The 23,435-nt window shown below is 41.1% G+C and overlaps 1 protein-coding gene across 1 annotated transcript in view; it reads right to left on the reverse strand.

Moving 5' to 3' along the window:
• dgkg (diacylglycerol kinase, gamma) overlaps positions 1-23,435 on the reverse strand; it is a 152,555-nt gene that overhangs the window by 109,918 nt on the left and 19,202 nt on the right. The window lies entirely within an intron of this gene.

Consider the following 23,435-nt stretch of genomic DNA (forward strand, 5'->3'; position numbering starts at 1 on the left):
GAAGCGTTTGTTTGAACAGCTTGCAGGAGGCAGGGACTTGCTTTCAAGCAGAAGAGGGGAAAACAAACTTAGAGGAGTGTTTACGTGTTCGGTGTAATGACGTACAACGGCCTCGATAACTTCTGTCGTCCTATTCAGCCACTTGTTAACAACCATCGTTTTTCAGACACGTGAACTCTTCAGAAATCACCAGTGGGGTCACTGCTGATGGATTTAATGTCGTAGAACAAAACGTGACCTGTCTCTTCAATTTGTCTCAACCACAGACCTTAGTTCCAGCTATTTTCCAAAACCCTATGGAGAGATTGCTTTGCTTTTTGTCGAAGGAACCAGAAGTGGTAAAATGCTAACTTACTTCCGGGTTTTCGGACGCGTCACTGTGGCACTCTATAATAGGACACACAATTAATCACATATCTTAAAAAAATACATGCACAAATGTATAAAAATCGACAAGCACATCTTGTTTTCACAAAAAAGTTTTTAAAAAACTGCCGAAGCGCAAATGTTGTTCAATGTTGCATTGGATGCATTTTTCATGTGCTACACATTTTTTACATAATTTATTGGGAGCTTTTATTCCCACGGATGAAATTGGCAGCGATTCACTCGTGGAATTCTCAAAACTTGGACAAATAAACCAAAAATATGCATCAATAGAGAGCTCGAGAAATTAAGAAATATGTTGTTTTTTATTTGGCTATTTTTAGGTTTGAAGTTGATGTGATTTCTGAATCTGTTATTTAAGTTTGACTTCCAAATAGCTGAAGGTAGTTTAAACTGGAATTCAGTCCATGTCCTCAAACCGTAATGACACACAATATGTATTCGTTTTTCTTATTACATGTAAAACTATGCAATACAGTGCATGTTCTGACCTTATTAAGTCTAATTCTATATACGTTTTGCATAGTAATAACCAGAATAACATATGTGTTTGCAATGAAACAAAATTGAATGCACCTTAAATCCCTTTCTCACATATATAACGCCCTATATTTCATATCAGTCGGTCTTTATAATGACCGATATATTTGATGCATTAGTGAGAGTGCTGCGCTGCTGACTCAGCTCCTGGTTCACTTAAATTAAACAGAGCCGTCGCTAACGGTATGAAATGCATCAGTGTGCTTCTAATCAACCCAATTGTTGTTGAGACTGACCAGCTGACATTCCTACAGAGCCTCTGCTACTAAAGTCACCTGAGAAACCAACTGGACTCTGTTAGAAAGGTTTAAAATGTTGATATGATTTTGTCTTGAGGATCTTAGCTGAAGCATTTTTTTGTAAGTTGGCCTTCTGACTGATGCCAGAGTACACATAGTTCCCAGGGAGCAAAGATAAAAGCATGAGTGACTTACTCAAATTCGCCAAGGGAAAAATAAATAGAGTATTTTTAGAAAAGGTTCTCCACTGCAAGGAAAAGAAAACGGTTTGGATTTAACATAAAAACATCCCATCATGATACTAGCCACTGCTTTACATAGGAACACAGTATTCTGAAGTATTTCTGTACCATTACATCTGACACACGAAGTTGTAGTACTTAAAATGTTTGGGTAAATTGAGACGTATCGACCATGGCATAAAATAATATGGCTTACTTGAAGCTAAAGGATATATTTTAGGTCGTTTTGGAAAGAGCAAAACCAAATGTAATGTTAGTATTGTAAAGTATTTGGATGCATTATGGACGATACACTTTGGAAAAGTACTCATAATGTTTTGGGTGTTTCTCCTGTAAATACTGTGTAATTAATGAATTAAATACTACTACTTAGAAAAACTACAATAACAAACTTCTCCTGACATGAACTGTGTATTGACAGGATCACTTTAGGCCTGTTTATTTTTAAAACACTCTCTCGTGAACGTGAGAACGGGTCAGTATAATTTGACTGTGGTCAGACTCAATGACAACCTTTTGCGTATAGAGACGTAGAATCACCCTCTCCTTTTTCTCCATTAACCCATGAACCAGGCTTTCATAGTGACGCAGTGTTCTTACTGTTACCCTCTCTGTTTATCAGCTGCTCTCCTCACTCCTGGGAAATATACACAAAACTGTAGATAATCAAATGTCTGCTGTACTATAACCATCAAATGTCCTACTGAGGTTTACCGCTAAAACCCTTATCCCCCACCTCAGCCTTTCACTCCATGAACCAGGCTTTCAAAGTGAGGCAGTGTTCTTACTGTTAATCAGCTGCTCTCCTCACTCCTAAACCACACACTTCTCAGTTTTAGGTAAACCGTAGATAAACAAATGTTTGTTGTACGACAAGCTATCAACTTTCCTATTGTGTTTTAAATTACAACCATATTGTCCCATGAACCAGGCATTACATGTGTATACATATTTTTACCTTTTCTCACATCCTTCCACTCTCTCCTTATCAGCTGCTCTTCTCATTCCTAAACTACACATTATCTAATCTGTACTGAACCATCAACTTTCCTTCTATGTCTCTACCACCTCAACCCTAATCTCTTGCCTTCATTTCATGCTTTCAGTCCAAAAAAAAAAAAAATAGGCTTTAAAAGTGAATACAAGTTCTTTACATCCTTCCCATTTCCTTATCAGCTGCTCTCGTCATTCCTGGACAACACACACACACACACACACACACACACACACACACACACACACACACACACACACACACACACACACACACACACACACACACACACACACACACACACACACACACACACACACACACACACACACACACACACACACACACACACACACACACACACACACACACACACACACACACACACACACACACACACACACACACACACACACACACACACACACACACACACACACACACACCTGACGGGAGGCATGTTTACTGATGGAGGATAAAGGGGGGGATCTGTATGTATTTACTGAGAGAGGAGCACGTGCTGCGAGGGGAGGCCCCGCTTCAGAGAGGGGATCTGTTTTGGTCGCGAGGTTGCCCGGCAACAATGACGTCACCGGAGAGCCCGACAAAGAGGAGCACCATGACAGAGATCGCCACGGTTACTGTGAGCAGATTAACTGACATGACATGCATCGACTGAGCCTGAAGCACAATAACAACAAAGACGGATAAAACAGATGTACATGTAAAGATTTGAAAAAAAAAACAGCCCATGTATCATTACAACTATTAAATCACACTTCATTTCAAATAAAATGTTTAATAACAGTCAAATTAATGGTTGCTGAATATCCATTTTCATGCAACATGGGGGGAACGTTTGTGCATGTTTTAAGTTCAGCTAAATGTCTTGTGTCCTTAAATGAAAAAGCACATGTACCATACTTTACTCATGACTTTGTTAAGTTCCTACGATAAAAAAAAGTTGTTTGCTCGCACGTGGCTAAACGAGACTCCTAAATGTCATCAATCTGAGCATTAGTCCGCCTTAATGGGGGCGACTTAAGTCGTGAGATGACTGTAGTTCATGTCTAACCTGACAATAGCTTTAAGTTTCTTGCAATTGCATTAACGCTTCAAAAATCTAAACCGTGGAGATAATCGTTCTGAGATATTACCAAATACCTTACTTTGTACAATATTTCAAAATACAATGAAAACATCCTATTGTCTTTTTGTCAGTGCTATACAAGAGTTAGAGTACAAAAACAAAATACCACTGTTATCTGTATGTTAAAGAAAAGCAGCAAACTCTTCATTTGAGAGAAAAGTGTTCTAAAAAAGTGAATATTGCAGCAAAAGATAATCAATTTACTAGTCCACAGTATTAACCGTTATCAATATTGAGTGAACAAAAACTAACAAACAAAACTGTATTCCCAGTCCAATAATTGACCATCAAATAAACATGAAAGTTGCTTAAAGGTCCCATGTCATTTCTACTGATCATAATTCCATTGTTGATGTCTACTAGAATACATTTATATTGTGCAATTTTCCAAACTCACATTGGTTTCTCATACTGTACAGCATCTCTGCATAGTATGTGTATTCACTCTGTCCTAAACAGCTTGTTGGAGCTCCTGCCCCCCCCCCTATGAGCCCAGTGGCCGTCTGCGAGACAGCGAGACACAGCGAAACCCAGCCCGAACACACACACACACCTGGCTGGGAGTTTGTGTGTGTGCCCAGGCTGAGTTCCAGTGTCTCGCTGTCTCGCCGACCCCACACCAGTGAGCCAGCTCACAGTGTCCCGCTCCTTGCAGCAGCGAGCCTCGCAACGTCCCGCCGAGTGTGTGTGTGTGTGAGGAAGTCCACGGATTGGTCCAAACGTAACGGCTACGTTACGTCACTATACCCAAGAAGTAAACAATGGAAAAAGAGAAAATCTTCAACGAGGCGTTCTGGGGCAGCATAGACGGGTCTTTTCTGTGTTAGAGTTTTACTCGCTGAGGGTTTGTGACTCTGCAGACCGTTCACATGCATAAAAAGCTATATAACACACAAGGGGACGGGTAATAGCCAGAAAAGCATGACATGGGACCTTTAAACACATTTAAAGATGATTTGGGTTTTATGAATTAACCGCATTTATTTTCTTAAAAACTGTATTATTTGTTTCCCAAGTGGTCACAGCTTTTTTTCCAGCACTCAGAGTGGAACAGACGGAGTTCTGTAATGAACATAATGTGCCGTGGAGGTGTAAATAGCTATTTCTCTTCGCCTCTTTCTTCATCAACACCTAAAGGCTCTGTGAGTCACTGCCTTTTGTTAAAGCCTCAGCACAGAGGCAGCAGATCTGAAGGAGGCTCATTCCACTGATGGTCCTTTTGGTCCGGTCTGTTTTCACTCACTTATTGAGAAATAAAAGGTTGGAGAGACACCCTAAATTAATATTTTGGTAAATATTCAATTTCCAAATTATGCATAAAAGACTGCAAACGCTGGAAAAACAAGATCCCATTCAAGATATGACTCAAGTGGAAAGTTGGCGTATCAAAAACAAACGGAAATAAACTTAGCCATTAATTCATGACGTCCATAAAGGATAAGAAATAGCTTTAGCTCAGCATACAGACTGGAAGCAAGACAAAACACCTCATGGTACAGAGAAAAGGGTTGTATGATTCTGTAGGTTTTATTTTGTGTTTTCTTTAGATACATTTCTACTGTGTGCATATATTCAATGTTTACAATTGTATTATACTTTTAACTCCTGCTAAATGGCTGTTAATTAAGATTTATTTGGGACATGAATGCAAAGACTTGAAAGAAACCAGTGACCTGTAAAACAATGACCTATTCCCACTTTTGATATCTAATAGCTAATATCAAGTCTCACATTTTGCTAATACAACTGTCCCAACCTCCATAAAAGGTGTTTAATAACATACAACAGTAAAAATGTTCAAGGTCACATAATCCAGATGTTATGTTACCTAATGTAGCACACAGCTGAGGGTGGCTCGTTTAATCTCCATTAGATCGAGTCCAACTCTCCCGTCTGATGTTGTTATGTCTGAACATTCAACAACCAAGAGGTGTTCCAAGACATAAAGCGTGTGCGGAGAGCATCACGGCCAAATTAGGATACTGACGATGATTAGAGGGAAAACACTGAAGAGGAGGGAAGGTAAACAGAAACCGGAGCTCTGACATAATTATGTCCGCAGAGGGAAAGGGGAGAGCTGATCCAGAGTCAGACGTGTGTAGCTCATCGTTAGCAGTGTGCTTTAATTCGACCCAATTCAAAACAGACACATACAGTGAATGAGCTTCATCTATCGTCTCACTCTCTGCGTTATTAACTCCTCTTTTAAAGGGGACCTATCATGCAAAATGCACTTTTGTACATCTTTTCTACATGAACATGTGTCCCCGGTGTTTCAGGGAACTCACCAAGTGTCAGAAAGCACAACCCTCTCTATTTTCCTCCATACCCAAATCTCTTAAAAAGGGGCTGCAACGGATCTGATACAGACTGATCCAGATTTGAACACTTCTCTGACATCACAGAAGTGGCGCTACGGCTATTGGGCCAACTCCACCAATCGGGAGGAGACAGCCACGGACATTGCCGTTGGAAAGCGCTGGAGACGCTGTAGTACATATGCCAGGCCTGTAGATGGTGCTGTTCTCACAGAATCAGCCCATGATGCAAAGACAGTGTTAAATTGAGCGAAATGAGGAATGGCTAAAATGCATGATCTGTTTGGTATTTTGAAAAATGAAAAGTATAAATATGCCTTATATAGGTATGGTCCTACACTATGTTATTCAAATATAGCATGATAGGTCCACTTTAAGGTTTCATTGCAGCCATAATGTTTAAATATTAAAGTAAGAGTATTTCATAATGGTTCTTCAGTACACAAGTGCGTGAGTAATTTGTTTTATCTTGAAGTTGTTAACATCTGTAGGACAATATAAAAAGTCTTATTTCAAGCAGTAAATGTTTGCATGTCACTGTTTCTATCGGGACTCATCTTGGGAACCGAAGGGTCGCCTGTTCGAGTCCCAATCGAACCAAAATACAATCTGCTGACCAATAGCTGCAGAGGTTCCGGTTCCTCCTGGGCATTTTTTAGGTGTCTTTGAACAACTGCTCAATGGCTCCAAACCATCAGCAGCCTATTTGCCCACTGCTCGTGTATGTAGGGCATGTTTGTGCATGGCTGCATGTGGGTATCTTTGGACAATGTGTGTAATGCATTGTAAAGTGAACATTTCATTTCCCCCCAGGATTGAATTAAGTAGGTCTTCATTTGAATTATTTGTATGTTTTTTGGACACAAACTTTGTTGCAAATAGTCAGTTAGGACAGCAGGTTAAGTCAGGATGGATGCAGACTTCCTATTGGAGTATTTAATAACTTCCACACGCCACTAGTTTATTTGGATCAGCTGTTATTGTAGAAGAAAAAGTGTTGCAGCTCATTTCAATGTTCCCCTCATTTGCAGAGGAAGATGGTAGCAATAATAGTTTTAATGTTTATATCATGACCTTAAGTTTCATTTGTTGGTCTCTTTTTCTACTTTACAACTGACATGCATGGGAGCTTTATTTACTGTCATCTCATCCTGTCAGTGCATTCCAAAATAAATGAGTTTGATTCTGCTCCTGGCTAAATTAATTGGGACCCTCCATGCAAATGCACAAATGCAGTGGAGGTGGAGAAGGAGAGGGTCTAGGGGTCTGTTTGGGATTGGGTCTTTAAAACTGAAAGTGAGATGCCAGACAGGATGCGTCTAACTGACATTCTCCTGCAGCGCGCGGAGCAGGAAGCTGTGGGCTCGGCAGGAAGAAGCTGTCGAGGTCCTGATAGCAGAGAGAAGCTCGATACAGACTCTCTGTGAGGGCTTGTCGGCTGCAGGAAGCCAAGGAGTGTGTGTCGATACGATTAAATGGACACCAACGTCAGCTTTTCGGCCTCAAACATCAGTCATTTTCAGCACTTAGATAATCTTCATAGTCCATGCACATGCTAAATATAGACCGAAACTGGGTCAGGAGCTTACTAAGCAACTCCAAGAACCCCAAAAAAATCCAAGCTCTAATTTGCACCTGCATAACGGAACTAATGTTATGTATTTGATGCAAGTTCTCCCAAAAAAAATGATTTGCTGGATGAAGCACTTCAATAATGTTTAAAATCTTAGAGCTCAGCTGCTTGTTGGGTGTCATTAAGATTTAAATATACCTGTAGACACATGTTTTTACATTTTGCCGTTCCAAAACAATTTCTTATTTGGGATCAATTAAGATAATTTAATCTAAATGTTATCTTTGCTCTTGAAAAGGAGATAGAAAGTATTTCCACCACTGCATAGAAACATCCTTAGGCTGATTAACAACTATAACAGAAGGTGCTATAATTTCACCAGCGTTCAATACAGCATGGAGACAGGTTGGAGGTTAGGCTAACATCAATGTAGTCAGCCATATTAACGACCATCACCCAAAGTACTCGAGTACACTAATTGTCTCATGGGAAGCCATTGGTTATTCGAGTGTTCATAATAACACACAAATGATGCTTAACTGCTACATCTGCAGGGTGTTACACAAAGAAATGAACCTCCCAACAGGAGCGCTTTCTCAAAACAAGCTCTTCTGTCTTCATTTGTATCCAGTCAGCTGGACAGGCAAATCACGGGGGCTGAATTCTTACTTTCAATCATTATGTGTGCACATTAGCTGCATGCATTATGAATATGGCAGCGTGCTTTCTGAGTGTAAAAGCGTTGCACACCTGCAGAAGTAGCGTATGTCTGCATTTCCACATGACCCACGTGTGTGTAGATGTGTGTGTTCCTCATCATCGCTTTCCTGAGACTAAGGAAATCAAACGGCTCAAGTGTGAGTGGGCTGAGGTTTTAAGTCTTTCACCCTTGAGACCAAAAGTGGGCCAATTCTTCAGTATTTGTCACTGAAGCACTTCAATCACTTCAATTACCTCCATCCAACGGCAGGTTTCCACTGCTTTGTTCAGACAAATTAGCGCCTGTAATGGCTCTTAGTAGAAAACTAAAATGCTTAATAAAAAAAACGCTCACAGGGCTTGAACAAAAAAGAAAGGCCATTTTCGAAGCCAGGCAATTTGTAGTTTTGATAACAAACCGATATTGTTTTTGTGTGTGTTTCTCTATTGCAAAGCTGATAGAGAGTGTGCTTCAAGGGCTGAACAAGTCAAACACTGATTTCCCTGCAGCACAGTCCCTGCTCTCATGGACTTAGTGGATCAAAGTCTGTGAGAGAAACTGGGCACATCTTAAACTCCTGCAGGACAAAATGTTAAGGTATGTCCGGGACAAGTGGATTTCTTGTAGGACAAGTAGAAGGGAGCTTTAATTGCCCCATCCAACCAAATTAAAAGTGTTAAACAATAAGGTGTTACTTCAGGATTGAGGCCATCTAATCTAATAGTGATTTTAAACAACTGCATTTTTTCCACATGACACGTCTAACTGAAAACGCGTTGATTGATCCAAGAGTTTTGCAGAGTTGACCTCAGAAGAACAGTGTGATGTTCTTTCAGGAATCAGACTAACATTACAACTGAGAAGTGCAAGGGGGTAAAGTTCTGCGGTGTCTGCTAGGAGCAAACTAATGTTAAGTGTGTTTGCTAGCTAGTATTAGGTGCTATGTGATTCACAACAACGATTATGTTATCAATCTCACATTTTATTTATATTGCCAAAGATCCCAAATTACACATTTGTTTAGAGGGTTTACAGTTTGTACGGGATACGAAACTCTGTCGTTAGATCCGGCAGCGTACAAGGAAAAACTGGAAGACATTTCGAAGCACCAACCTTGAAATGTGTGAATTGCTCTCACTGAATCGTATTGACCCAAAACTATATGGTGAGATTAGCTAAACTACAAAAATACCTAACTCTCGTAACTTTTTTTTTAATCTGAGTTGTTATTTTATGATTCGGAGTTCTCAAACAGAAATAAAAACAATTTTTTACCCAGACAAGTGACTTTTGTGCCAAGACAATTGAAGGCAAATGAACTCAAAGGCCATCCCTACTATAACACTAATTACACACACACACACACACACACACACACACACACACACACACACACACACACACACACACACACACACACACACACACACACACACACACACACACACACACACACACACACACACACACACACACACACACACACACACACACACACACACACACACACACACACACACACACACACACACACACACACACACACACACACACACACACACACACACACACACACACACACACACACACACACACACACACACACACACAAAGAGTTCTCATGAACCTGTGTGGGAAAAGTACTGCGGTGTGAATGCACCTAATGTGAGTTTGGAACATTGAACAATGTAAATCTATTCTAGTAGAACTCAACAATGGGATTATGATCAGTAGAAATGGCCATGACATGGGACCTTTAACGTCCAAGTTATAAAGCCATGTAAAAAGTCAAGTGAGCCTGTGTTGTAGTACAGATAGTGAGAGGAGGGAGTGAATGGGTAGGTCAACAGAATAAAACAAAATGAAAAGTAGGCTGCTGTTTGTTTCCAACTGAAGTGCTTTTACTTTACAACTACATATACCCATCTATCTCTCTACCATCTATAAAGTTCCCTTTCCTTTACCATAGCACTATAACATCATAAAACTGATTTGATGGCATGCATAAAAAAAAAACTTGTTGGGAGTAGCCAAAGGGCTGCACGTAATTCCAATATACCATTAAATGCCTCTTTGTTTCCTGCGTCTTATACCTAATTGCTGCAATGCATCATGTCCACTGTGTGTAGGTTCTCCTGTTGCATATTATACCTTCTTGCTACAAAACATATTCTCTTCTTATGGACAGACACGCATGTTGTGTATTTACTGCCTGTAAGGTGTATGGAGGGAATTAGCAACCACAGTACAGGGGAAGAGGTCTCTCCAAATGAAGAGCTTTTACTCTGAGTAGTGCTTTGTTTTGGGACTAAATGATTCTCTCTGACAGTGGGAAACATTTCTGCCAGGGTGGATTTTATTTGATGTTTTGCTCCAGAGTTTCTTCCTGTTGGAGGTTTTCAGTGGGGAGGCTCCAAATGGCGGGGGGGGGGGGGGGGGGGGGGTCAATAGGCCAAAGACATCATTCAGGACAAATGTAGTGTCACAGAATGAACTGCAAGTGGGCACAGTTAACCTTAGGGGCTGCACACTGGGACCCATCCTTACCCATACAAGGAGCGCTGCTGATCCCTTGTCAAGACACACACACACACACACACACACACACACACACACACACACACACACACACACACACACACACACACACACACACACACACACACACACACACACACACACACACACACACACACACACACACACACACACACACACACACACACACACACACACACACACACACACACACACGCAGATAGTCCCTGCCTCTTGTCCCAGACTATCTTCACCTCTCGCCCCTGTTATCAGAAAATCACTGTTTCCACTTAGTCATTTCATTTTAAATGTGATCTTTTCTTTCTTTCCGTCTGCAGAGAATGAATCATGGGAGTTTTTTCACAGCTTCAACGTCACACCTTCCTCATAACGTTAGTCATCGTCTGCCTACAGCAGGTGTTATCGGAGCCATTCGGAGCTTTGGAATTCATGAAGAGGATATGTAAAAGATGTATTTTGGCCTATGGTTAAAAGAATGATGTTTGAAATATATATATTACACATATATCTAGAACTGTTGAGCTTTTAAGTAAATACATTTTGATAATGGGCTTCCCCTGTTTCAGAATCACTGATTCACGCTCAACCCGTAATGGAGTCTTTAAAGAGGCCCTATTATGCTTTTTGGGGTTATCCGTTACCTTAAAAGGTACGTCCACACAGCAGCTTTGAAAAATATCTTGAAAATCTTGGAGCTGGGCGTGTCGGAGAGCTTGGGAATTTTTTGCGAGCAACGCGACCAACAACCAATCACATGAATCTCCCGCCCCCGACAAACAAAGCAAAAAACCCCGGGGATTTTATGAGAGCAATATATATATACTGTATATATAAACTCCCCGAACAGGCAAAAACCTACCAGTTTCACCCACTGTCTCTGCCACCTCCCTCCATGCCTGGTTCCTCCGGTTTGTATCCCGGTAAATAGTTCTGGTCGTAAAGAACCGGGTGATTTGCTACCGTAATATCTCGTTTGTAATATGAGGAAATGAACTGCGGTCTGGCTCTCCCAGCTTACACGCGGTTTGATTCGCTAGCGCTTGTACTGTCAGATTTGCATAAACGGGATTTGATTGGCTGACGCTTCCAGCTCAGCTTCAAAAGTTGAACATTGCTCAACTTTTGAATCCTGAAAATCCTGGAAATCTTCGCTTTGCTTCCCCACAATGCAGTTCGGCGAAAAGCGAGGCAAAGTGACGTCACCCCCATTCAAAGTCAATGGGCAGAGAAGGGTTGGAAGATTTTTTTTAAGCTGCTGTGTGGACGTAGTAAGTGTGTTCTAAAGGTTTCTGTGCACGTAAATGTTCTGCAAAGGCTGAAATCTCAAAGTTCCCTTCAGAGGGAGTTTCTCTTTCCCTGAAACGCCTCCATTGGACTCCTTTGTTTACTCCAGGAACAAAGTGACATCACTATGTAACACTTGCACTTCTATTGGCTAGCGCTCCAACACATCGTACGTGATAGTCTAAGGGGCGGGACATCTCTAAGTGGTTGCCCTATCACAACAGAGCTGGCCAGCTAACCAATCAGAGCAGACTGGGCTCTGGTTTCAGACAGAGGGTGAAAAGATGTGCTGCAGCACAGGCAGTATGAGAAACATAAAGAGCTTTTTGAACATTAAAGCATGGAGACATGTCCAAGTAGAGACACTACATACTGATATACACCTGAACATCAGCAGGAGAGGACTCTTTAAAGTAGAGACACTACATACTGATATACACCTGAACATCAGCAGGAGAGGACTCTTTAAAGTAGAGACACTACATACTGATATACACCTGAACATCAGAAGGAGAGGACTCTTTAAAGTAGAGACACTACATACTGATATACACCTGAACATCAGAAGGAGAGGACTCTTTAAAGTAGAGACACTACATACTGATATACACCTGAAAATGAGCAGGAGAGGACTCTTTAAAGTAGAGACACTACATACTGATATACACCTGAACATCAGCAGGAGAGGACTCTTTAAAGTAGAGACACTACATACTGATATACACCTGAACATCAGCAGGAGAGGACTCTTTAAAGTAGAGACACTACATACTGATATACACCTGAACATCAGAAGGAGAGGACTCTTTAAAGTAGAGACACTACATACTGATATACACCTGAAAATGAGCAGGAGAGGACTCTTTAAAGTAGAGCCACTACATACTGATATACACCTGAAGATCAGCAGGAGAGGACTCTTTAAAGTAGAGCCACTACATACTGATATACACCTGAATATCAGCATAATAAAGCAGAAGATTAGCCACAACTGTATGGAAAATAAATGAAAGTGTGATCTGCTTGTAGCTAACACCTGTAGCTCCCTGTACTTTCACACTATGTGACAAATGTTGTGGATTGACATGTGATTTTCTGCACTGCAGGCCGGACTCACATGCTCTCTAACCTACAGGGGATGTAGCCTCACAAATACCACGAGTATTTATGGACAGCCTGGGTGTCATGGCAACTAGGGGATTGTGTGTAAAAAAATGCAGAGGGGAATGGAAAGGCCACACTACCCACAACCACTGATTGCTCTGTGTTTGAAGGGGGATGCCAACTGACTGACTGACATACAAAGTGTTGTTGTGGTGGAAGAAGTACTCTATAGATATTTTAGTTAAGGAAAAGTAGCAATATTTCATTCTAAAAATGCCCCACCACCAAACCACTGGAAGACCTCTATTCTCAAACAGATAAAGCCTCATGTTTGTCACCCATGACGAATACTGCCAACTCCCAATACTGAATACAACGGCTCAAAGTGTCTTTGAATGTGGGACATTTTATGCAAAACTGTTAAAAACCCCGAACTGATGACCTAATTTTCTTTGAAAGCCATCTTAAACACTCTGAAGTTACATTCCAGTGAAGGTATGTCATATAATACAACTGCAGGCCTGTCATTACGAGACAAACAAGAGCACTGCAGTGTGTCTTGTGTGCAAGATATATTCAATTGGAGACGTTAGACCTGTCAGAGCTACTGAATGAACTCTATTCAGATACCATGTTGGCCTAAATGCATGCCGTTACGTACAGGTCACATATTAACCTCTTTCTATTTTGGGTTACTACGAGCCAGGGGCGGAGTTTTCCCAGTGGGTGGACAATTCACTAGCCCCCCCCCGTTGACAATTGACTAGCGGTACCGAGTTGTGCCGGACGAGTTTCCCGGGCTGATCTTTAGTCCCAGTCCGCCCCTGCTACGAGCACATGCTATCATGCTTTATGCAACAGGAAACCTTTTTAAAAATGTACCAGTATTTCCCGTCTGTCCAAAAAATACTTCATTTTAAATTGCATTGCCAGGCTTGCTTGTTTGTTGATTTCATTCATTTACAGTGCATCCAGAAAAGTACTGTCAAAATATACAAGGTTTAGGTTTGAAATGCTCTGTATATTGTGAAGTTTTGATGTAAAAGAGCCAGTTTCTGAATACAGACCGTGTGCATTTGTATGATTACATACAGCACATGCACGTTATTCATATAGCAATTAGTTCTGATTTAGAATTTAAAAAAGACTTGAAAATCTCAATATATGTCTTTCAAGGCTTGTGTATTTCCACCTGGAGTTTGTACATTTTCTAGTCAAGTTTTCAGCTGTAAAAAAGTGCCTCGTCGTTAAGTCTTTACTTCACATATTCACCCAACAGAGTCAAAGAGAAATGCTACAGAAGTGTCATGTTACAAGACCGTAGACAAAGACATTAAAATAAATGCTAACAGTTGTCTTCTTCCTGTGATAAAGAAAAAAGTATTGCTTCCAAGAGCTTGACAGGAGTGTTTGTGAAAATTAAAATAAAGGAGCAGCTACTGGGATGAACACATCGCAAATAAATCAAACTGTTGGATCCAGTGCTTGATACTGATTATGCAAAACATGGTTCAATTGAATTAGAAGGACAAATAAAAAGATGTTACTGGTTTGCGTCTTAATTGAAAAATATGATTGCTTTTGTTTTTCACTTTTAACTTAGTAGAGAATCACGTAATTCAGTATTTTTAGCTAGTAGCTTTTATGTTTTGAAAGCGTCTAAATATATGTTTTTGTGTATAATGACGGTGGGGAAACAGCACAAAAGCGATGCTAGTGATGAATCTGCACAGATTTATCACCTGATCTGCAGCTCCTCTCGGCTTTACTGAGCTTTATAGCAGCGTCAGCTCGATGTTCAGTGTCAGGTCTTTAAATGTATTGTTTTGGTTTACTTTCATGGAGAGAATTTGGACTACAGCAGACACAGTTTTCACTGTAATCATCCTGCTCAACGGCAAACAGCAGCTAAAGAGACAGATATTACACTCTGGAGTTAATAGAGAACAAACTCAAGGCATTTATTAGTTTATGACATCATATGATAAACAGCAGTTATACTGTAGCAGAGGTTTTAAAGTGTAAGACTGGGGGTCTTCCCAAAAATGTTTTACTAGTATATGGACAATTCCTTGAGGCCAATGGAATAATGATTATGTTATTTGAATCCATAGACTCTCAATAATTGAGCCAGGTAAACCTCATGACACCGTTTGACCTAACATACGACTACATCAAATACTTGAAGTCTTAAGCCCCGGACACACCAAGCCGATTCTGGCCGACGATGAGCGTCCTGTTGCCCTACTCAGATTGGTGTCTCCCGTACCGTCGGGTCTTTTCGGCCGTGCCGACACCTTCTTGGCCGATTGCCTACCGATTCTACAAGTCGAATCGGTGGGCAGTCGGCCAAAGGCTGTCGGTCAAATAAATCACTCTGATTGGCTGTTCAGCTAGCGAATCAGTGCATGAGAAGCGAAACGGAAGCGAGGGACCCAAACAAACTATTAAGAAGACAAACCTGAGATGTCATTGAACTCCAGCTCTCGACACAGGTTCGGGAAAGCCCCATGAGCTTCTGGCTGTAGAGTGAAAATGGAACGCCCACGCTATTTGTCGTTTGTTTATATCCCGCAGTCTGTTCTTCTTCTCTCGGTGTATCACGCAGTCTGTCTTCCGGTTGTTGCCTCTTTTGAATGACGAATGCACACTACCGCCACCTGTTGGTAAGGAGAGTTATTGCCACTCACGCATGCGCAGTTCGTACGTGCTACTTGGCCGTCGGCTGAAGTCTTTGCGGTGTGTTCCAGTGCGACACATGGCCAAGACGCAGAGACGCAACAGTCGGGTCCGTCTGTGTCCGTTCTTTGGTGTCTGCTTGGTGTGTCCCTACCTTTAAAGACGACAAATGATGCTCTTTTCAGGTTCATATTTGTAGTGTCTCTACTGGGATATGTCTCCCTGCTTTTATGTTCTCATACTGCCTGTGCTGCAGCATCTCTTTCTACAGAAACTCCCTGGATTTTAGCCTTTGCAGACCATTTACATGCACTAAGACCCATTAAACAAACCACAAGAAAGGGAAAACCCCCAAAAACGCAATAGGGCCTCTTTAAAACAGTTATTGATTACGGTGGAATAAACTGAGCTCTATTTAACTAAACAAAATATTCTTCTGATATCTATGTAATATGTTTAACTTCCACTGAAACTAGGAAGGCCTGCTAGGAGTATTACCATTTGGTTTGATTTCTTAAATACCCTTTATTCATCTGGGGGAAACAAACACGACTAAAAACACTCATAAGGATGCTCCGTTGTAACATCCAGTTGCTTAATAAGAAGCGAACCCTACAGTATGTCATCATGTCTTGGATTTCATCAAATCTGTTGCTTCTCCAAACTGATTTATTTTAGCATAAACTAGGCCCCACAAAACGTCCATCTATAAAGTTTAATGGCTCGTAAACAGAGCTTTCACATCATTTTCTGTGTGATTGATCAGCCTGTCAGTATTATTTATACCTGGAAGTAAAACAGTGAGAAAAACAACAACGCTTTGAGTCACCTGCGAGGGGAGCTGCTATCCCAGAAGCTTCTGAATCGTCAGTGACAGTAGTGACTCAAAGATTCATGCACAAAAAACATCAATTATTTCGTTTCGTGATTAACAGGGCTGTTATTTAAATGTTGCTTTAAGGCACAAAAGATGCTTAATTTCTCTAACAGTGTATTTCCTTTTAAAAAGCTCCAAAAGCAGGTGTTGCAAAACAAGTGTATAATCTTTTAATGGGGTCAGTGCAGGGATGATAAAAGGAATCGATTTGAGTGGGTCTGTGCATGCTCTTTCCTAATCACATAGATCCATATTCAGACAGGCGATTGTTCACCTCTTAATCCATGGGATGAATTGCTGACTGATGGCAGGCGGATCATCACCATGAGGCTCCATCTTCATCGGACCTGCACTGACTCACCAGCTTGCAATCACACACACGGATATACACTGTATGAAGTGCGTATTCTCTTGGGGGACTGAAGGGAACGTGAGCTGCATATCACAGCGCTGCTAAATGACCCTCTTCCCTTCACCCCTCTCTCTCCCTGTAATCCCCCCCTCTCTGTCGATTCTCTGCGCTCGCTTATTATCCTCGCAGTGGAGACTCAGGGCAGAGATCTCCTAATGTTTGTCACTAACCAAGTGCACGCTGTCAGGGAATAAATAACCATCGCATTTGGTGATTACTTGATGAGATGTAATTAGGCGTGTTGGCAGCAGATTAATCACCAGAAGTCAGACAAAGCATCGCTCTCAGTGAAAAGGGAGGGACTTTAACGCGTGCAACATATACTCAAACGTTTTAATTATAGTTCAATATAAAGTGGTGGCTGTGCAATTATAGCTAACGATATATATATCTTACTCCCAGAACTAAGGGCAGCAAAATATTAGAAATAATCTGAAATAAAGACACGCACTCTTGGTCTAGGACTTTTGTTGGAAATGGTTTGATTAGCAGCACTTGCTTCTGCAAAACGACATCTTGTGACTCCCAAAGGTCACCTTAATGCGGTTTATTTTGAGTTCATTACATTAGCCTTGCAAGAAAAAGTATTGATTTTTTTTTGCCAGAAAAGACTGACCTGGCCCTTCGAGGTGATTGGCACCGTCACTGGATACTAACTGATCCAAGTACAGTATAGATCTTATGCTTGTGTTGAGGTAAAGACATTTTGTTTTTGAATCCTTCCCCACCCAAACACACATCGCATGCACCAACCCATACCAGACAAGTTGTGATATTTATCACCTAAAACCCACATCACAAAGACTTATCAGAAAGTCTAGTTTGGATACAGTAACAAAGAGTGATTTCAAAAAGTTGATGGTTTGAAAAGGCGGAACATTTCAGGAACGATGAGGGCGCTCTGAATGGACATTAGTCGAGCAATGTGTTATTTTATTTCTACTCTGTTTCTTCTTGCACTATATTTATTGTTTAATGTCTTATATACATTTATGTTGCATTGTTGGAGGACGCTTGGACTTAAGATTTCCTTTGCCATAACTACACTGTAGCTGCTGTGCACATGACATTAAAGCCTTTGAATCTTTGAAAGGAACAAGGAGTGAAATGTGTCAAATGAGAAGCAGCAGAAGTGGAGCAGAGCGATCACACGTATAAAAACACAACATGAACATCCACGCAAAAGAGATCAAGACAGACATGTGAAGACAGGAGGAGTAATCACAGAGAAAGTCTTCCTTACCTCTGGCTATTCTGGCTGCCGCTGTAGTCCATGTAACATCCCTGTTTGCCGGATCAAAGGAGAGCAAAGCGATCAGGATGTGGAGGGGAGCTGGTGTCTGGTTCCCTGTGAGCAGCAGCAGCCAAACGTCCTCAAACAAACACTCGGCACGACAGCAGAGGCACTGGAGCCTCGGCAGCAACATCCCTCCCATCCACCCTGAATTAATTAACCCTCCTCCTCCTCTTCCTCTCTCTCCCTCTCTCTCTGCTTCCCCCTGTGTTCAGTTTCCTCTCGAGTCCTCTTCCTCCTTTCTGTGTCACTGATCAACAGATGAGAGTCTCTTTCTCCTCCGTGTACCTTCTGCAGAGTTAAAGCTTTCTTTACTCTTAGTTTTTTTCTCGCGGTGAACAAAGGAATCAGTGAACTGGGAAATTAACTTGAGATATTCTTCTTTTTTTAACTCCCAGAGAACTGCAACTCTTACTTCTTTAAACACTTAAATGGTTTCTGTATCCTTGGGTTTACGATCATTTGACAGGCTGTGGCCATGTTTAAAATGAGTGTAATAACAATGTAATTACAGTACAGTGTAATATGGGTCTAATAAGTGTGTTGTGGATTTATTACCAATGTATAGTAACATTGGTGTAACTTGGGTATAACATGGGCGTGTTTTAATGTCTTAACATGGATGTAATGGGGGTATTAATTTGGAAAATGGGTGTAATAACATTATAAATTGGCATGGGAGGCACCAGGACTTTTTTGCTGCAGTAGCTTAGCAGTTGCTATACGACAGCACGGTGTTGCTAGTTCATTTTCAAAATAAATAAACAATACCAGTGGGCCAAGCACGAGCCTGTTCATATTGTAGCGTTCACCGCTATTCAAGATCACAAGCCTTCAATGTCGAAAACGACACACACACACACACACACACACACACACACACACACACACACACACACACACACACACACCTATTTCTGTAGTGAAGTCATTCCTCTAACTCCTCATTCACACTTGCAAGACAAAATATATTTTTTTCCGTTCATACACGTGTGGTGATTTGCCTCATTTCACAGACTTATAGGCTAATCGAGGCGGATCCCTCGAGAAATAAGAGTGTGCTTTATTTTTCTCCTCTCCCCTTGTTCTCACATTTCCATCTTCCTGGATTCTACTCTGAGCCTTTGTCAATTTCAGGGAATGAAATGTCCTCACTGCTTTTCATGCTTTTGTATTTCTGTCAAAGAGCGCTCTAGAGATTGTCAAAACAAGGAGAATCTAAGAGCAGAGGTTGTACTGTAAGCCCACAACCCAAAGATGGGGACAATCCTAACGATGGCAATGGGAATTCTGTGAAGAACCTTACCCGGCACAAACTAATCTTAAAAAAGAAATTGGCTCTCCTGCTGCCGTGGGTCTCCAAAGTAGCTCAGAGGAATGTGATTGTGTTGAAGGAGAAAAAACACAAATCGTTCCAAGTTTCTACCACTCCCCAAATAATTCACTGATAACTTTAGAGCACTGGGTGGTTGGTGGGATTTTTTAGACAGAAGACGGAAGAAGGGGAAGCCTGTTGAATGTCAGCGATGGTGATGTCATTTGAATATCACACACCAGACAGAAAGGGCTTAAACTGCAGCAAAACAAATGGCTCTCAGCTTAATTTGAGAAGCAGCAAAACAGGATAAAAATAGCACATCGTTGCCTCTTTTGTGATCAAAAGCACTGTTTTCGTCTGGGAAGCATTTCACTGACATCCACATTACATGCTCGCTCCGAATAACTCAATTACATTCTCCTTAAATAAGTATGTTGTGATGCACAACTTAGCTAATGCCTGATCATTTAAGCAGACAATGTTTTTTCCAGAGTTGTAAGTGCAGAGTTGCTGTATCGCACACAAGTTATATGGAGTAGGTTGTAGGGGTGCAACGGTACACGTACCAAAATTATTCGGTACGGGCCCTTCGGTTCGGTACACGTGTTTACCGAACTAATATAACGTTAAACGTAAAAAATTGAGAACGTGAACAACTTTTTGGAAGTAATCTCAGGTGCTGTGTCGCAGCATTCAGAGTAATTTGCTCACATTGGGTTCAACGCGTCATAGAGCGAGCAAGTCATTTCATTGGACGAGAGGCATACTATGAGAGCTGGTCACAGGGATGCGTCAAATTTTGTCAGTAATTTGAGGAACTGTCGAAATGGTGAACGCAGATAAAGTTGAGCTCGAAAATTCTCCAGCATCATTGAAGTAACCGGTTTGGGAACATTCTGGTTTCGTAGTTACGTACAAGGATGACTGACAAAGACAGTTGGACCGAACCAAAGCTGATGGTCGGCATTGTTCAACTAAAATTGGTTACGCGGCTGGCAATACATCAAACTTGCACACTCATTTGAAAAGGCATCACCCGAACGTGAATATCACCGGTACCAAAAGAGAAAAGACTGAAGTGCAAACCCAACTCCCGCTAGCATTTAAGCCTCCACCACTCGCAAAAGGTTCAGACCGAGCCAAAGCTATTACAAACGCCAAATATCCTTATGTTGCCATGTTAGCAAAGCGCTACCAGCTGTATCTGCTACCTCTGTCCCTAGCGAGAGGGTGTTATCCACAGCAGGAGACATTGTTAGTGCCAGCAGATCTGCCCTTTCGGCAAGAAAGTTCATATTTCTTAAAACAAACATGAAAATACAATGACAAGCAAGTCCTAATGTCAAAGTGGCTGCTTAAGTACTAGTACAGTTCAAAAACAGATTATTTCAGTTCATTGAAATGCTGCACCTTGATGTTTATTTTATTATATTTCGTATTTATTTGAGTGAATACATTATTCACAGTTTAATAATAATTAAAAAAAGCCAACATTTTTTTTATGTTTTGTGATCTTTTTTTCTGCTGTACCGAAAACGTACCGAACCCTGACCTAAAAACCGAGGTACGTACCGAACCGAAATGTTTGTTTTTTATTCTCAAAAATGCGAAAATCGTGGTGGTGAACACGAATCAATAGATTAAATTAATTTCGTTACTCGAGTCTTTAGCAAATAGAAAGCCACTTCCTGAAGCCGCTAAGCCTAACCCAGAGATTGGAGACCGCTAGCACTAGCAGACTTTGTTAGCACTAGATAGTCCTGCAACCTGTTTTTGTCCTTGTTTAGAGTATTTGTGCTAAGCTAACTAGCTGCTTGCTTACCAAGAGGACACGAGTGATCATCCGACTCTCTGGAACATGGGCATTGCCCAAAATGTCAGAGTAATTTTTTAAACAAGACCTAACCTCATGCTTTAATTGTCATAAGTGGATATTTTGCTGTTTTTAAGTAGAATTGATAGAAGATGGTTTGTTTACGTAGGTATTTCTTTAATATCACAATAATAGTGTGATTAGTTTGACTCAGTATTTCCTGTTTAAGCCCAACCCTCAGGAAACAACCGTCTTTACAGAAAACCACATCTCTTTGTGAAGTGTGAAAAGAAAGTCAATCTGAAGAAAAGGTACAGATTTCTTGAGTGACTGTTTTTATATTTCTTCCATTTGTCAAACCTGTGTGGGCGTAATATGTGGGCTCGGACACAGGTGGCATTTAACCGCTCAAGAGATGAGATGATAGGACATCGGGTAGGTTTCATCACGGAGAAAACTGGCAGTTGCAACATCAAAAAAAGTGTGATGCATGTACAAACAAGAAGATGTGACGCTCAAAGGGAAGCTTTGTAAGGTCACACGTCAGTTTCATGTGACACCTGCTGAGAAAACAGCAGGGGAAGCATCTACTGCCACAAACTCTTATTGTTTCACTTCTGGAGATCCTCTGTAACCATATTGGTTGGGTGAGGAGCTCCACTCCTGTTTCACTTCCTGTAAACTTCACGTTTCTTCATCACAGCGCAGCATCGTTTATACGTCACAAACACACAGATTGTCCTTGAATCAACGGGTCCATACAGACCTCACAACCACGTATGCATCGTTGACTACCAATCCACCCACGCAGCCACACACACACAATCAATGCGATAACATCAAAACAGGAAGTGGGGGTAGAAATAAGTGGACAGACGGTAGTGTGTGCAAGGCAGCAGCAGCAGAAGGACAATAACAAGACAACACTTACTTAAAAGCATTTTCCATTTAATCGGTTTTGCGTCAAGTCTTAAAAAACTGATTTCTTTATCCTCGATTGTACACAGAAAATGATAGCAGCTGAAGTCACTACACCTTCTGTCCAACCTACTCATCATTCTGAGATCCATTCATCTCCATCAACACCTCCCCCACAACGTATGAATAAAAGAGTTCACAAAAATCAGTCAGGGACGCTCTCCAGAGCCATGGGAAACATTTGTGCACATTTCATAATGGAGCCCACTCACGGCTGCTAAGTGGCCGACAACTCAATTACTCCAAAGAATGGGTTGTTTTTTTCTGCGGCCTTGACATCATGCATTCATTCATTCCTCTTCTCCAAAAGGCATTGCACATCGAGGATTATTTAATAAGCCTCAGACAAGAGTTAATCTCAAAAGTCATCAAGCTTTCAGGTTCAGGGCAACCTTTGAGTTTAAAAACTAGCTATTATTATTTTTAAATGTCAGTTATTAAAACAAAGCGGTTTTACACTACTGTTCCCAGAAATCAGTGTGCAACAAACATATAGAAACTGAGCCAAACAAACACATTGTTTTTTATACGAGGTCAGTCACAACTGCAATGTGATATCATGCACTCTCTAAGACCCAGCAGGGGGTTATATATAGAAGTCTGAGAAAATGACTTGAATTAAAAGTTAATTGTAACATCATGCTCGCTCAGAAATCCTTTTTTAGTCCCATATGAGGCGTGTGGCGCAGTGGGTTGTGCGTTGGTGTTGTGCTCAGGGGGTCACAGGTTCAAACCCCACTGCAGTCAGCATGTGTCCCTGAGACACTTCACCCCAAATTGCTCCTGTGGGGATTGTCCAAAGTATTAAGTAACATGTAATTTAATAATGTAATCTTAAAAAGGACATTTACAAATTGGGTCACTTCTGCTACTACGAAAAACATGGCGACGGCCAAAATGTCATAATAAAGACTTCAAACCGATTGGTGAATTCATGGAGACTAAATCTACTTCACACTTAAAGTTTATGATTA

This window comes from Notothenia rossii (assembly GCF_949606895.1).
Source record: "Notothenia rossii genome assembly, chromosome: 2".
Taxonomy (NCBI): Eukaryota; Metazoa; Chordata; class Actinopteri; order Perciformes; family Nototheniidae; genus Notothenia; species Notothenia rossii.